Below are 16,436 nucleotides of genomic sequence, written 5' to 3'. Positions count from 1 at the left end.
GGCGACGTGAGAAGACCATTATCCGGGTCGCCTCCTACCAGCGATTGAAGTCTTTACGACAAAGTAAGGTCAGAGATAGTTTCAGCGGCGACCTCGTGCTAAGAAAGGCTTTTATCACCGCACCAAGACAAGGGTGGAAAAAGATGAATCCCAAGTGGGAAGGCCCTTATGTGATCAGCCGGTCCGGGGGCAGAGGAAGCTACACATTGGACACCATGGATGGGAAGCAAATACCACGACAATGGAATGTTCACCATCTCCGAAAGTATTATCCATAATGCTTCCTCATGACTACTAGAAGTTTCAAGTTTTGTACTCAGTTATTTTCATTTTCGAATAAAGGACTGTAATCTTATGAATATCAATATAAGTTCAGTTTCTCATTCCAAAATGTCTTATCTGCCTACAAAAACTAAGCGCGATTCTTGCCATAGCGTCCTAAAGGAGGCAGGCGGCGACCAAAGCGATCCCGGAGCGCGGCCCGTAAAAGCGTCTAAGGGGCGAAGTCTGAGGAATTTCTTAAAGGAGGTCTCCATGCCTTACGCGAAAGTATCCGGTCCTATCCGTTTCCTAAAGGGAAGCGGATAGACAACAATTGCCCATAAGCAGCGTCCTAAGGGAGGCGCGAGCGGCGACCAATGTCGCCGGGAGAGCGCGGCCCGTAAAAGCGTTCTAAGGGAGGCCTTGAGGGTGAGCGAGGAATTTCTTAAAGGAGTCTCCATACCTTCTGCAGGAATATCCGGGTTCCTATCCGTTTCTTAGGGCGAGGATAGACACATAGTTGCCCATGTCAGCGTCCGCCGGGAGGCAGGCGGCAAGGCATCCTAAGGATGTCGAGAATCGCGAAGCCTCTTAAGGGGCCACTGCCTGCCCAACTTCCTAAGGATGTCTGGGGACACACCGGAGCCCTCTTAAGGGGGCCACATAAGCTGCAACATCCTAAAGGATGTATGCAGGACACGCCGGAGCCTCTAAGGGAGCCTGGCACTCGCCAACTTCCTAGAAACCATCCTAAGAGATGTGCAGAACACTTGGGCCCCTTAAGGAGGCCACGGCACTCGCCAACTTCTGGAAACCATCTTAAGGATGTGCAGAACACAGCTGGAGCCTTAAGGGCCACGGCACTGCCAACTTCTAAGGAAACCATCCTAAGGGATTTGCGGGACATGCGGAGCCTCTTAAGGGGACCACAGCACTCGCCAACTTCTAAGAAACCATCCTAAGGGATGTGCGAGGACACGCCGGAGCCTCTTAGGGGCCACGCGCACTTGCCAACTTCCTAAAAACCATCATAAGAGATGTCTGAGAACACATTGGAGCCTCTTAAGGGGCCACGACACTGCCAACTTTTAGGAAAACCATCCTAAAGGATGTGCGAGGATCGCCCGGGGGGCCTCTTAAGGGGGCCGACCTCGCCAACTTTCTAAGGGAAACCATCCTAAAAGATGTGCAGGACATGCCCTGAGCCTCTTAAGGGGGCCCTGACACTCGCCAACTTTCTAAGGAAGGGATGTGCAGAACACGCCCGGAGTCTCTCAATGGGGACCCTGGCACTCGCCAACCTTCTAAGGGAAAAACATCCTACGGGATGTGCAGAATACTCTCGGAATCCCTCAAGGGGAACCCTGTCACTCGTAAATTTCCTAAGGAACACACAATTGGCTGGTTACTCAAGCAGTTCACAAGTCGATATGCAAATTGAAGTTGAAAAAATAACTAAATTTCCATAGCAAGCTGACCAACCGACCAAGTTCAACAAAAGAAAGAAGGTTAAAAAAGACCATTTGTTCTCAACCAAGAAGCGGACTACAAGATGAAAAGAAATAAAGAACTTCATCTACTCAGAGAGCGCTAGCGGAACACCTCACGAGTTCTGACCTATAACATTACTTTGATCGGTTATACCTTGGCATCTTGATCTGCTGCTCCAGCATACGCCATCATCTCATCTCTGCATCCACTCTTGTGCTCAAAGCGAAAGTAGGCATCTTTTGACTAACCAAACCGGTAGTGAAGAGGGCAACAGACGAGTTTCAAATAGTTTAGCAACAAGAACCACTCATTTTTTAGGCGGATGAAATATGCCCTTTGTTTCAAGGAAAGGCTAGAGAATGTGCCAAGATCGCTTGCTGGCGGATGTGATCGACCAACTCGGCCTGGAGAGGGCCAGGTTTATACAAAGTTCGTCTTGGCGGATCAAACACACACGCATCTCCTAGGCTAGACTTGTTGCCTTTGGATCAACCGCCCGCCGAAGAACTCTTCACCTAGGCGGATGACTCTCTCATCTTCTTAGCCTCCATAACCTCACTTCCAAATGAGTCAATGATCTGAATCAACTCCGCGCTTGGTTGCCCCGTGACTCACCCAGTGGATCATGAGCAAACCTCCCTTCAATCTCCATCTTTTGACCTTGCCAGAATTCTCGAACTTGAGGAGGAATGTCTATCTCTTCTTGCCAGCAAAACTAGATCAGGCACAGGTTTGCCTCACAGAAGCATATCATGGTTTTCAAGCTTGTGGCCGAGGCTCGGAGCAGAATACCTCGAACATAGTTCATACCACCAGCCTTAATTATATCATGCCCGAGATGTTTGGCCTGGCGAGATGATGGTAGCCGGACCCCTTGAGTCTTCTTAGCGAAGGAACCTTGGCTTCTTCACTCAATAGAGACATTCTCTACCTGCGAAGGGAGTAGCCATCTCTTGAAGACTTGGCAGCAACCTTTCTCTTTGGGAGATTGGCGCAACACTCCTCTGCCCGGCTGAGGATCATCAAAATACGGACCATTCTGCTCATCTCTCAACATCACGAGTAGGGGCAGACCACCACCTCCGACACTTTCGGGGCCGGGTCACGAAGGAAGCCCGGTTGCAGCTAGACAACGGATAATTCACACCTCCTACATGCCACCACGCGCCATGCAGAAGCTGGGGGGCATTTGTGGTAACCAAATTAAATCAAAACCCTAGGTCAAATAATTCATTCCATTTGGGGATTATTTGACCTAATTAAAGATTAATTAACGATTGGGAGTTACTCAATTTAATTGGGGATTACGCAATTAAATTGAACGTTGCCTAATTGGGTTAAAAATTGATTTGGTTAATTACCACGATTCCCAATTAAATGAGGAGTTACCCAATTGAATTAGGATTTGATTTGATACCTACCACAATTAGGGATTTGATTTGCCATAATAAATCAAATCCCTAATTAATCAAATCAATTCCAAAAAGGGGAGGAATAATTCCCTTCCATCTACGGAATTATTCCTTTGAAACTCTAGCCTCCAAGACCATTATAAAAGCATAGCCACACACAAGGGTGGAGGTACGTCTAAATTCCTACTGAAACTCTGCAGAAATCATTTCTCACAAACCCTAGCCACCACTTTCTTTCTCTCCCTTACACAAGGCTCCGGCCACCACACACGGCTCCGGCCACCCGGTTTTCCTTGAAATACCTTACCTAACTTAGGCATCGGAGGGCCTTTGGCCAACACCCCCCGGGTGTGGTCCTTTTACTCCGATCTGTTTTGCGAGGAGAAAGAGGCGGAAAGAAAAAAGGAATCTTTGACGAATATTCTCGTGGGGAAAATCATTCCCTCCAATACTAATCTCTCTCTTTCTCTCTCAACAAAAACACACACACAGACACAGAAGTTTAGGGATTGTTTACGTATTCTTAGAAACTAATTACTGCTCTTTGGAACAGTTGCTTCCAAGACTGAAAATCCTTAATCTCAGTCATTCACATAGCCTTATGACAAACCCCGACTTGTCAGGACTGTCTAACCTTGAGAGATTAAATCTTCAGGAACTTATTCTTTCTGGTTGCTCAAAGCTGGTGCTTCATGCCAACACAACTGCCACCTCTACCGCTACTGATATGAAGAAACTCGTTCTGTTATTGACTACTTCATGGCAATTAATGTGGCAATCAATCTGGTCGTGGTGGTCGTGGGTGTTACCAAGAAAGTTCCTGAAAGCCATTTCTCATTGGGAAATTTACCACATTTCTTAGGACGCTTAAGTCTGGCTTACTGCAATATGTCAGAAGTTCCCACCGATCTTTGTATCCTATCCTCGTTGCAGTATTTGAATCGAAGCGAAAATCCAATTCTGAACCTTCCAGAAAATATGAACGGTCTTATTATGCTCAAGAATCTACATTAGATAAGCTGCAAAGAACTGCCGAGCGCTTCGATCTCCACCAAATTTAAAGAGCTTGCTGGCAAGTTTTTGTACATCGTTGAAAAGAGTAACAAATGTTCCAAACAAGTTCAGATCATTGGAATTAATGTTTTACCAATGTATGATGTTAGTCGAAGTTAAGAGCTCGTTTAACATAAATCTGTTGAGAAGCATTGACATAGAAATGATCCAAGAGATGGGGCTGTTCAATTTGGAGTCCATTGAAAGTGCTGAGGTGGAAATGATCAACTACTCGGCAAATACAACCCAGAAGGGTCCCCTTCAGGTTCTCTCTCTCTCTCTCTCTCTCTCTCTCTCTCTCTCTCTCTCTCACTTATAATTATAATAATGAGTATGATTTCTATAGCCTGTAATCGTTGAACCATATGATCTCCATGATACAGGGGCTCTATGAGTGTGGCATTGTTGTGAAATTATTGCAGCGTGCACAATTCATTACAAGTAATATAGAAATAAGTAGAGTTCGTTCCACAGACTGTAATTCCTATTAACTACCAATTATGATTAATTTAGAAGTTTATTTGAACAGTTAATTAAGAAGATTGATTGATTCAAGAAAGCTAAAACAATTATGAAAAATAACAATTTAATTATGATAGAAAATTAAGATGATGAGACACTAGAGCATCCGATTTCACCATAACCAATTCTACTTAATTCTTATAGCCAATTAACCCTAATTACTATCCATGTTGACAGTTGGTTTCTCCTAATTCATTCGATATCCCCTCTGGGCTCAACCAAAGTATTCTCAATTAACAACCCATTCTCTCTCGAGCAACGGTTTAGAAAACCAAGAACCCATTAAGTTCTATGAGAACCTACAAGAAAACTGCATGAGTCATGTTAGTCCCTCTCGGGCACTCATTCAAGTCATGGTATTTGTTACAAAAGCAAACACAAACATCTCCTCTCGGTCTCGCTTGGATCATGAATTAAATATTAGCTAGATATTTAAATCATTAAGAACAATAACAAATACTCAACATGGGATAATAATAAGGAATTAATATAACTATAAAATTGAGTATTCATGGTTAGGCTACATCGTAGCCCTAGCAAAGGAAATTAGTTCATGATAGAAGAAAATATAAACAAGAGAATTATTGTCATAAAACCAATTTGGCCGATGGACTTGATCTTCAGAATCTTCACAGGAACACCTTCAAAAGCTCCTCAAATAATGCAGCAGCAAATTCTTGGCTTCCTCTGATATTTCTCTGGTTGTATGAAAGTTGGTGGAAAAATATGGTAGATGATGGTGGAAAAAGGTGATACCATGAAGAGATCCTAGGGTGACCTTATATAGTATAAAACAACTAAACCCTACTTCAAAAAGGTCTAGAAAAACTCTCCTAAAGCAAAACAAAATCTCAAACAATTAAGGAAACAAACTAGGAAAGAATCCTTATTTGACTTGGAAACACGTCAGCCAACTTGCACGCACGTTTTGGGGTTGTTCCACTTCCTAGAAAATTCTGGAAAAATATGAGAAACGTAGCTTTATCTCTAAGCTTTCCAAGCATATATTACACACCACTAGGAAAAATCGGAAAGATATTCAAATCTTCACTCTTCCACAGCAGTGCAGTTCTGACGGGATTTCAACTTAGGCTGTCTTGACTTGCAGGTCTGGAGCATTTGGCTTGGTAGAAAATTATGAAACTTTGATACAATGATCTTCAATGTCTTAGCTTTCTTCTACAATTGGTCTTGCACTAAAATGCATTCGAAAAGTTGATTTTCAGTTGAAATCCTTCCAAGAGCGCAGAATAGCTGAAAATAAGGAAAGTAAAGTAATAATACTCTTTTTAATTAACTTTCCCCACAAAACCTACATATAAAAGGTGTAAAAATATAGGAAATAATACACTTATCAAACTACCTCAAACCTATCTTTTGCTAGTCCTCGAGCAAAATTAGAAATTAAAACAAACACAAGACAAAAACTAACTAAACCACTTTCGCAGGTAAACTCGATGGCACTTAGCATGTGCCACAAGCCGTTAAACCTCTAGGTGTCCCTAGTAGGAGGAGTTGTGTCTCCTGAGGGTTTACCAGTCACGATACCCACAAACGTTTACTACAAAACAAAGTCGTTAAAGACACCACTTTAACAGGCTAATAAAAATCAATGCATGCCAATCACATTTGCATCACTAAAGATATGCCACTTTAAGTAAATTGCATCATAGTGTAATGTGTAATGCCAAAACTCATAACATCAAAGCTTAAAGACAACCACACTCGAATACCATGGAATTATTTCGCCTTGACTCTAATCCTCACCGGATATCACTCTATAATTTTTCTCTCAGAATCCTAGGCTTACACTCAAATGTCACATATGTGTATGAAGTTATGTAATGGAAATCAAATATTAACACATATGCTTAGCTTGAAGAATGGCAATTTCTAAAAATAATGTCTCATAAAAAGAATCGAATACTAAGAACTAGAGTACATACCTCACCTCCAAGAAAGATTTCCCAAAAGATCAGTTAGGTCTTTTACTTTGGTTGTAATGAAAGGCTAGGTTTGGGTTAAGAAAGAAAGGAAAGGAATAACAAAAACTTAGGACATACCAAAGCATTATTCACGATCACATACACGGACAGCTCTTTTTGAACTTTTTGTACCACTCAGCGTCCAGGGATTGTGCATATTTTCTACTCCATTTGGAGTGATTTTGAACTTTTATTCTTTTGATTTGCAAAATATTTTCTTTTCTTTTCTTTTCTTATATTTCTTTTTTTTCTTGCAATTTTTACACAAACACCTCGGTACACGCCATAATTCTTTGGTGTAGAGCCCAACCTTCTTATTTTCATCACTTTGGCACATCCTAAGCTATAAGGTATGGCTTAGAAACGGGTTATATAGGTTAAAAGATAGTAGGAGTGATGAAGGAAGGGCTAAGTGTTTGGTTACAAAGGGGTTAATGACGCACACAAAGGGGTAGGATGAAAAGTCTTTTAGAGGGTGAAAACATGCATAGCCTAACATCATCTCTTATGGTCCATCCAACTTGGAAGCGACATACCTACAAAAATAAGAAAATTCTTTAGTATCCAATACAAACCTAATGAGAGCAATCTAATTAAGAATAAAATCGAAGAGTGTTTAAGAGTAGAAACAATGAAACCCCTCTCAAAGAAAATGGCTTTTGGCTCAATTATCTCACAAAGGTAGCCTCCACTAATATTCCATAGTCATTCGAGCATAGCAACCTTGTCCACCAAAACATTACGAGTATGGTATTGTGAAGTGCAAAGATTATAATGCAATCACCCTTCATGGCAACACGTTAGTAAAGCATTCATGATCAAAACATGGCATATACATCTCTATTAGCAAGGAAAAGTGACAACTTTAACTAGAATTTATGTTTCACAAAAACTGCTTCTTTTCAATTTTGACCTCAGATCAGTTTTCAACAATTATCTCTTAAAGTACTGCATGGATTTTGACAAAAGCCTTATATGCTCAGAAAATAGACAAAGAAACGCATAACTTTTCTTTAGACCAAATACCAGAAAACAGACTAGAACTGCATGAAAACTGACGTTAAATACAGAACACAGTACAGAATCATGAAATATTCCAGTTCCAGACCCTGTTCAGAAAAACAGCTATAACTTCCAAACGAAAAGTCAGAAAATTACGAGCCTTATATGGCTGGATTCAGCACGAAAAACTGAAGAAGGCAACGCGGGCCAAATCTTCAATTCTATCACAGATTAAAACAGTATTATCGAAACATAAACACCAATGCTTTGCATGACTCGAAAAAGACTACAAAATGCAAAAAATAAAATGAATGTTACCCACCTCAAACCTAAATGAAACATTGTCCTCAATGTTTAAATAGAAAATAAGAGCAAGGACAAAGAATAGTAAAATAAATGAACGAGGGAAACACACAAATAAAAATTAAAAAGATAAGGAACGAAGGTACCTAGTTGGGTTGCCTTCCAACAAGCGCTTAGTTTAGAGTCAATAGCCCGACTTTTGGATGCGTTTACTTGGGATCATCGAGTAGGACGGTGCTCTCCTCCTCAAGAAATGCGGCTGTCACATAAGGTTTGAGTCGATGGCCATTAACTTTGAAAGTTGTACCGTCACGATCGTTCTTGATTTCAATTGTCCCATAAGGATACACTGTTAACACCGTGAATGGCCCAGACCAACGAGAGCGAAGTTTCCCAGGAAAAAGTTTCAACCGTGAGTTGTAGAGGAGAACGCTTTGACCCACATAAAATTCCTTCTTCAAGATGTGCTTGTCATGCCACTTCTTTGTACGGTCCTTGTAAATTTTCGCATTCTCATACGATTCATTTCGAAGTTCCTCTAGCTCATTCAATTGTAACTTCCTCTTCTCCCCTGCTGAACTCATGTCAAAATTGAGTGTTTTAATAGCCCAAAACGCTTTATGCTCCAATTCCACCGGAAGGTGGCATGCTTTCCCAAAAACAAGTCTATATGGTGACATCCCAATTGGCGCTTTGAACGCCGTTCTATAAGCCCATAGTGCATCATCCAATTTTAATGACCAATCTTTCCTAGAGGCACTCACCGTCTTTTCCAAGATTTTCTTCAATTCTCTATTCGAAACTTCAACTTGCCCACTAGTTTGTGGATGGTAGGGAGTAGACACTTTATGGGTGATGCCTATTTTGCAAGAAGGGAATTAAATTGACGATTGCAAAAATGCGTACCTCCATCACTAATAATTGCACGAGGGACCCCAAATCTTGTAAAAATATTCTTTCGTAGAAATCTGACCACAACCTTGGCGTCATTCGTGGGTAGGGCAGTTGCTTCGACCCATTTGGATACATAATCCACTGCAACCAAAATATACAAATTCCCATATGATGCCGGAAACGGACCCATGAAGTCAATACCCCAAACATCAAACAATTCCACCTCCAAAATATTATTCAAGGGCATTTGGTTTCGACTAGAGATATTTCCTGTACGTTGGCAAGGATCACACCTTGCAACAAAGTCTTGAGCATCTTTAAACAAAGTAGGCCAGAAAAATCCAGATTGTAGAACCTTGGCCGTAGTCTTGGAAGCACCATAATGGCCTCCACATGCCAAAGTATGACAATGCAATAATATGTCAGCCATCTCATCTCGGTACACATCTTCGTATAATTTGGTCAGGACCGTGCTTCCACAAATATGGTCATCCCAATAATAATGTTTAATCAATGATAGGAATTTCTTTTTCTGATAAAAAGACATATGAGGGGAAGAATACCACAAGCTAAGTAATTTACAAAATCTGCATACCAGGGAGTGATGAATTCTTTCTCAGAGTTGATGGAAAATAATTGCTCATCCGGGAATGTCTCTAGGATAGGCCCAACATCTTCTATAACTTCATCCTCACGGACTAGCCGAGAGAGGTGGTCGGCCACCACATTCTCAGACCCTTTTTTATCTCAAATTTCAATATCAAACTCTTGAAGTAATAAAACCCATTGAATTAGTCTTGGTTTTGCTTCCTTCTTGGCGAAAAAATTTTAAAGCTGCATGGTCCGTATACACAATTACCTTCGCACCCAATAGGTAAGAACGAAATTTATCCAATGCAAATACCACTGCTAACAATTCCTTTTCCGTAGTGGCATAGTTCAGTTGAGCATCATTCAATGTACGACTTGCATAGTGAATTACATGTAGTAATTTATTCTTCCTTTGACCCAAGACAGCTCCAATAGCATAATCACTGGCATCACACATAATCTCGAATGGTAATTCCCAATCAGGTGCCATAATGACTGGTGCAGTGGTGAGCTTTTTCTTCAATAAATTAAATGCCTCCAAACAGTCTGAATCGAAGTTGAATTCAGAATCCTTCAATAACAACTTGCAAAGAGGCTTTGTAATTTTTGAGAAATCCTTAATAAATCGACGATAAAACCCAGCATGTCCCAAGAAGCTTCGAATTCCTTTCACTGTAGAAGGGGGTGGTAGCTTTTCTATGGTCTCAATTTTTGCACGGTCAACCTCAATACCTCTTGCTGAAATTTTATGCCCCAACACAATTCCTTCTTGTACCATAAAATGGCATTTTTCCCAATTGAGAACTAAATTGGTTTCTTCACATCTTGCCAACACCAATGCCAAATTATCCAAACAAGAATCAAAAGATGAACCGAAAACAGAGAAGTCATCCATAAATACCTCAATAAATCGCTCCACCATGTCAGAGAAAATGCTTATCATGCAACGCTGAAAAGTGGCAGGAGCGTTACATAACCCAAAAGGCATACGACGATAGGCAAAAGTGCCAAATGGACATGTGAAGGTCGTTTTTTCTTGGTCTTCAGGCGCGATAGGGATTTGATTATATCCTGAGTATCCGTCTAGGAAACAGTAATAGGCATGCCCAGCAAGTCTTTCTAGCATCCCTGATCAATAAAAGCAGTGGGAAGTGATCTTTTCTCGGTCGAAGAATTCAATTTCCTGTAATCTATGCAGACTCTCCATCCTGTAATGCAGTTCTTGTTGGGACTAACTCATTATTTTCATTTTTTACAACAGTCATCCCTCCTTTCTTTGGCACAACCTGTGTAGGACTTACCCAACTACTATCAGATATAGGGTAAATAATACCTGCATCAAGCAATTTTAATACCTCTGCACGAACCACTTCTTTCATGTTGGGGTTCAATCGGCGTTGATGCTCCACAGATGGCTTATGCTCCTCTTCCATTAGTATTCGGTGCATACACATAGAAGGGCTAATACCCTTGATGTCAGCGATTGTCCACCCAATTGCAGTTTTATGTTTTCTCAAAACCCGTAATACTTTTTCTTCTTCAGTTTCACTCAAATTTGCAGCAATAATAACTGGTAAAGTTTCAGAAGTTCCCAAATAAGCATACCTCAAATGTGTTGGCAATGGCTTCAGAGTGAGTGTAGGTGCAGCAATTATAGAAGGTGCAGCCTTAGGAGGTGCTGCTCCTAGTGGTTCGAACTGATTCCTTTGCCTTGGATGGTATGGTTGTGATGCATCCAAATATAAGGCATATTCAGCAACCATGGGGTTGTCATCTTGGGAGGTAGCAGCATGGACCAATGTAGATTCCAATGGATGGCTCGGATTCTCCTTTTTAAATGTATCTATTAATTCTATGTGAAAACAATCCTCCGCTTCTCTTGGAAATTTAATTGCTTCAAAAACTTTGAATGTCGCTTGTTCATTCCCAACTCTCAAAGTTAGTAAGCCTTCTTCTACGTCAATCAGAGTCGTGAAGTAATCAGGAATGGGCGGCCCAAAATTAGCTGCGTGTCAGAATCTTCTTCCATATCCAAAACCAGAAAATCCGCCGGAAATATGAGTGTATCAACCTTTACTAGAACATCTTCTATAATTCCATCTGGGTATGTGATTGACCTGTCCGCCATCTGCAAAGAAACAGTAGTGGGTTTAATTTCACCAATACCAATCTTTTTAGCAACAGATAAAGGTAGTAAGTTAATGCTAGAACCCAAATCACATAAAGCTCTTTCAAAGAAATTATTTCCAATAGTGCATGGAATTTTAAAACTCCCTCTATCTTTTTGTTTTGGTGGAAGCTTCCGTTGTAAGATGGCACTGCACTCTTCTGTTAGTTGGATTTTCTCGTGCTCTCCAAATTTCCTCTTCTTGGAGAGAATGTCTTTCATGAATTTTGCATAACTTGGCATTTGTTCCAAAGCTTCAGCAAAAGGAATGTTGATCTGTAACTTTCTGAACATCTCCAAGAATTTTGCAAACTGCCCATCAACTTTATTTTTTCTCAACCTCTGTGGAAAAGGGATTTGTGGGACATATGGCTTCAATTGAAGAGAAGGAATTGGTATAGAATTTTCTTCTTCTTGGGATTTTTCTGTGGTGGTGATTGGTGGTGAAAATGCATGCCCCATTTCTGCCGCAGACTTCTTAGCTTCTTTTTCTTTCTCTAATGCTTCTTTTTCCAAGTCGATCGCTGTATTTACTTGCTTCCCTTTGCGAAGAGTGATTGCCTTTGCTTGTTCTTGATTTTTCGGGTTAACTTCAGGTTGGCTTGGAAATACTCCTTGGTTTCTTCCACTTATGACATTAGCTAATTGGCCAACTTGCACCTCCAAATTCTGAAGAGAAGCTTGCTGATTCTGAAATTGAGTTTTTGTTTCAGTCATGAATTGGGTGGTAGACATAGTCAACTGAGTAAGAGCATCTTCCAAATTTATTTTCTTCTCTTGAGCCGGAAAGCCAGGTGGTGGTCTTTGCACATTCTGAGTATTGCTCCATGAAAAATTTGGATGGTTTCGCCAACCGGGGTTGTATGTATTGGAATAAGGATTATTCCTTTGTCGATTCAATTCTCCAACCTGATTGACTTGCTCAGCAGACGCAAATGGGTTCCCTGTGGTACACTCTGAACTTGGATGAGGGCCTGCACAAAGTTCACAACCAAAATTAGTACTAGTGTTTATAGAATTAACACTTAAAGAATCAACTTTTTTAGTAAGGTTAGAAATTTGTGCTGTTAGCAAAGCCATAGCATCGACTTCCAAGACCCCAGTGGCTTGATTCATTCTCTCACTTGGCCATTGGTAGTTGTTGGATGCCATGGTCTCCAATAATTCAAATGCTTCGGTAGCCGTTTTGCCATTAAAGCCCTCCAAGTGCATCAACTAGTGTCCTGCTTGTTTGACTCAACCATTGTAGAAAGTCGAACTTGAATCCGGGTTGGTAGCTCATGGTGAGGACACTTGCGCAATAAGTCTTTGAATCGTTCCCAGGCTTCATATAGAGGTTCCTTATCATATTGAGCGAATGACATGATATCTTGTCGGAATTTTGCAGTTTTGGCTGGTGGGAAAAATTTAGCAAGGAATTTCTTAGATAAATCATCCCAAGTACGGATGGAGTCTTGTGGCTGTGACAGTAACCAAAGCTTGGCTTTATCTTTCAGAGAAGGGAATAGCCTTAAACGGATCGCATCGTCAGTTACTCCATTGAACTTGGACGTATCACAAATCTCCAAAAATATCGCAAGATGGATGTTGGGATCTTCATTCGGTAGACCACAAAATACAGATGAATTCTGCAGCATGGTGATCATGGCTGGTTTGATCTCAAAATTGTTGGCTGCAATAGCAGGACGTCGGATCGCTGAGGGAGTTGCCACTGGGGCCAAATTCCCCCACGGCTCTTTCTGCTTCCTCCGCCATAGGTGTGGATGGTGGTTCCACCAAAGTGTGCTTTTTGTTTCCTTTGTTCCGCTTATGAAACGTACGTTCGATTTCTGGGTCAAGTGGTATGAGTTCTAGGGTACGAGAACGGTGCATACACGGATCAAAGTACCTGAAACAAAAAGAAGAAATTCAAATTAAACTCAGAATTAAAATATATTGATATTAATAGAAAATAAAACAGTCCCCGGCAGCGGCGCCAAAAACTTGTTGTGAAATTATTGTAAGCGCACAATTCGTACAAGTAATATAGAAATAAGTAGAGTGTCGTTCCCACGAAGACTGTAATTTCCTATTAACTACCAATTATGATTAATTTAGAAGTTTATTTGAACAGTTAATTAAGAAGATTGATTGATTCAAGAAAGCTAAAACAATTATGAAAAATAACAATTTAATTAACGATAGAAAATTAAGATGATGAGACACTAGAGCATCCGATTTCACCATAACCAATTCTACTTAATTCTTATAGCCAATTAACCCTAATTACTATCCCTGTTGACAGTTGGTTTCTCCTAATTCATTCGATATCCCCTCTCGGGCTCAACCAAAAGTATTCTCAATTAACAACCCATTCTCTCTCGAGCAACGGATTTAGAAAACCAAGAACCCATTAAGTTCTATGAGAACCTACAAGAAAACTGCATGAGTCATGTTAGTCCCTCTCGGGCACTCATTCAAGTCATGGTATTTGTTACAAGAAGCAAACACCAAACATCTCCTCTCGGTCTCCGCTTGGATCATGAATTAAATATTAGCTAGATATTTAAATCATTAAGAACAGTAACAAATACTCAACATGGGATAATAATAAGGAATTAATATAACTATAAAAATTGAGTATTCATGGTTAGGCTACATCGTAGCCCTAGCAAGGGAAATTAGTTCATGACAGAAGAAAATATAAACAAGAGAATTATTGTCATAAAACCAATTTGGCCGATGGACTTGATCTTCAGAATCTTCACAGGAACACCTTCAAAAGCTCCTCAAATAATGCAGCAGCAAATTCTTGGCTTCCTCTGATATTTCTCTGGGTGTATGAAAGTTGGTAGAAAAATATGGTAGATGATGGTGGAAAAAGGTGATACCATGAAGAGATCCTAGGGTGACCTTATATAGTATAAAACAACTAAACCCTACTTCAAAAAGGTCTAGAAAAACTCTCCTAAAGCAAAACAAAATCATAAACAATTAAGGAAACAAACTAGGAAAGAATCCTTATTTGACTTGGAAACACGTCAGCCAACTTGCACGCACGTTTTGGGGTTGTTCCACTTTCTAGAAAATTCTGGAAAAATATGAGAAACGTAGCTTTATCTCTAAGCTTTCCAAGCATATATTACACACCACTAGGAAAAATCGGAAAGATATTCAAATCTTCACTCTTCCACAGCAGTGCAGTTCTGACGGGATTTCAACTTAGGCTGTCTTGACTTGCAGGTCTGGAGCATTTGGCTTGGTAGAAAATTATGAAACTTTGATACAATGATCTTCAATGTCTTAGCTTTCTTCTACAATTGGTCTTGCACTAAAATGCATTCGAAAAGTTGATTTTCAGTTGAAATCCTTCCAAGAGCGCAGAATAGCTGAAAATAAGGAAAGTAAAGTAATAATACTCTTTTTAATTAACTTTCCCCACAAAACCTACATATAAAAGGTGTAAAAATATAGGAAATAATACACTTATCAGGCATATTTAGCATTTTCCTTCATGGAAGCAAGATTCCAGATTGGTTCAGCTACAGGAGCATGGGCAACTCATTGTTGTCTATTATCATACCTTCAGATCTTAACCGGAAGATTCGAGGCTTAAATGCATGTGTTGTGTATGCTCGTCATCCAGATAGGGGTCTTGGGCTTCAGCCAACACTTTGTTAAAGTCAGTAATGAGACTAAGGGTCTTAAGTGGACCTATTCCGCAGTCACAATAGGTTGTCCAGAAGAGAATGAAGATATGCTATGGCTGAGCCATTGGTTGTTTGGCAACAATGAATTGGAAGGTGGTGAAGAAGTACGTGTTTTGGTGGATATGGAGTATGGTTTTTCGAGAAAGGAGTTTGGAATCCAGCTTGTGTATGAGCAGGAAAATGAGGGTAAGAGTGTGCTATCAAATAGTGATCAAGATATAACAATCCAACAGGAAGCATCTCCTTGGAGGCTGAATGTGCTTGGTGAAGATGTGTCTGTGTCTGCTTCAAAGTATCAACTGCTGACGGGCAAATACTTTCTTTGTAATTATAAGGACCAATTTCAATTCAGATTGAGCTCAGAGAACCCAGCTCATCTTGATTTTCAATAGGAGCCTAAGGCCTCCATCAATTTTTGTTTAGGCTGGACGATGATTCCATTTGTTCTAAATATGAATTTTTGCATTGATCTTTATGTCATTGGCAGTTTGCAAACGATTAATTAGGGACTGGGGAAGAACAAAAGCAGCATCTCCTATACCCGCGAAGGAAAACATTTCATATTGTGTATGAAAGGCGGATAGGTATGACGAGCTGCACCATAAGTTGGGACTGCGTATTTTTCTTTTATTTGAACAATTTTTTAAGTTATTATTATGTAAGGTGTTGCAAAGACGGATAGGTATGAGCTGCACCATAAATTTACTGCAACTTTTATTGGGCGCTGAACTATGCATGTGTGCTTATCCACGAAGATATTCGTGTTTCGATGCGGCTCAGGAAATGCCCATCAAACAATTCTCTAAGGTCTCCGTTTGGTTCACAGAATATATTTGAGGGGAAATCATTTCCCATGTCATTTCCCATGGAATGAGAATGAAAGATTCCTTTCCTAAGTTTGGTAATGTTGGGAAAGAAGCCGGGAGATTTCACTTTGTTTCCTTTCCCATATTAAATCAAATAAAAAAAGAATGCATTTAATGATACATTGTAATTATAAATTGTTCATAGGGACAAAATAGTCATGAAAATTGTGCATTGAATGTGGGCTCTGCTAAAATATGAA

The 16,436-nt window shown here is 40.3% G+C and overlaps 1 non-coding gene and 2 pseudogenes across 1 annotated transcript; 2 read left to right on the top strand and 1 right to left on the bottom strand.

Annotated features, from left to right (window-relative positions):
- The first annotated feature begins 2,074 nt into the window (after positions 1-2,074).
- LOC148914319 (disease resistance-like protein DSC1) lies at positions 2,075-15,879 on the top strand (annotated as a pseudogene).
- Positions 10,705-13,641, bottom strand: LOC148914320 (uncharacterized; annotated as a pseudogene).
- On the top strand, positions 12,957-13,063 carry LOC148914321 (small nucleolar RNA R71). Its single transcript, XR_016123101.1, has one exon. It is a non-coding gene; the product is annotated as a small nucleolar RNA R71 (small nucleolar RNA).
- Positions 15,880-16,436: the final 557 nt, after the last annotated feature.

The sequence above is a fragment of the Prunus mume genome, unplaced genomic scaffold, assembly GCF_029339155.1.
Source record: "Prunus mume cultivar Tortuosa unplaced genomic scaffold, ASM2933915v1 scaffold21, whole genome shotgun sequence".
NCBI lineage: Eukaryota > Viridiplantae > Streptophyta > Magnoliopsida > Rosales > Rosaceae > Prunus > Prunus mume.
Note: the sequence above shows the minus strand (reverse complement) of the source record. Positions and strands in the feature narration are given on the sequence as shown.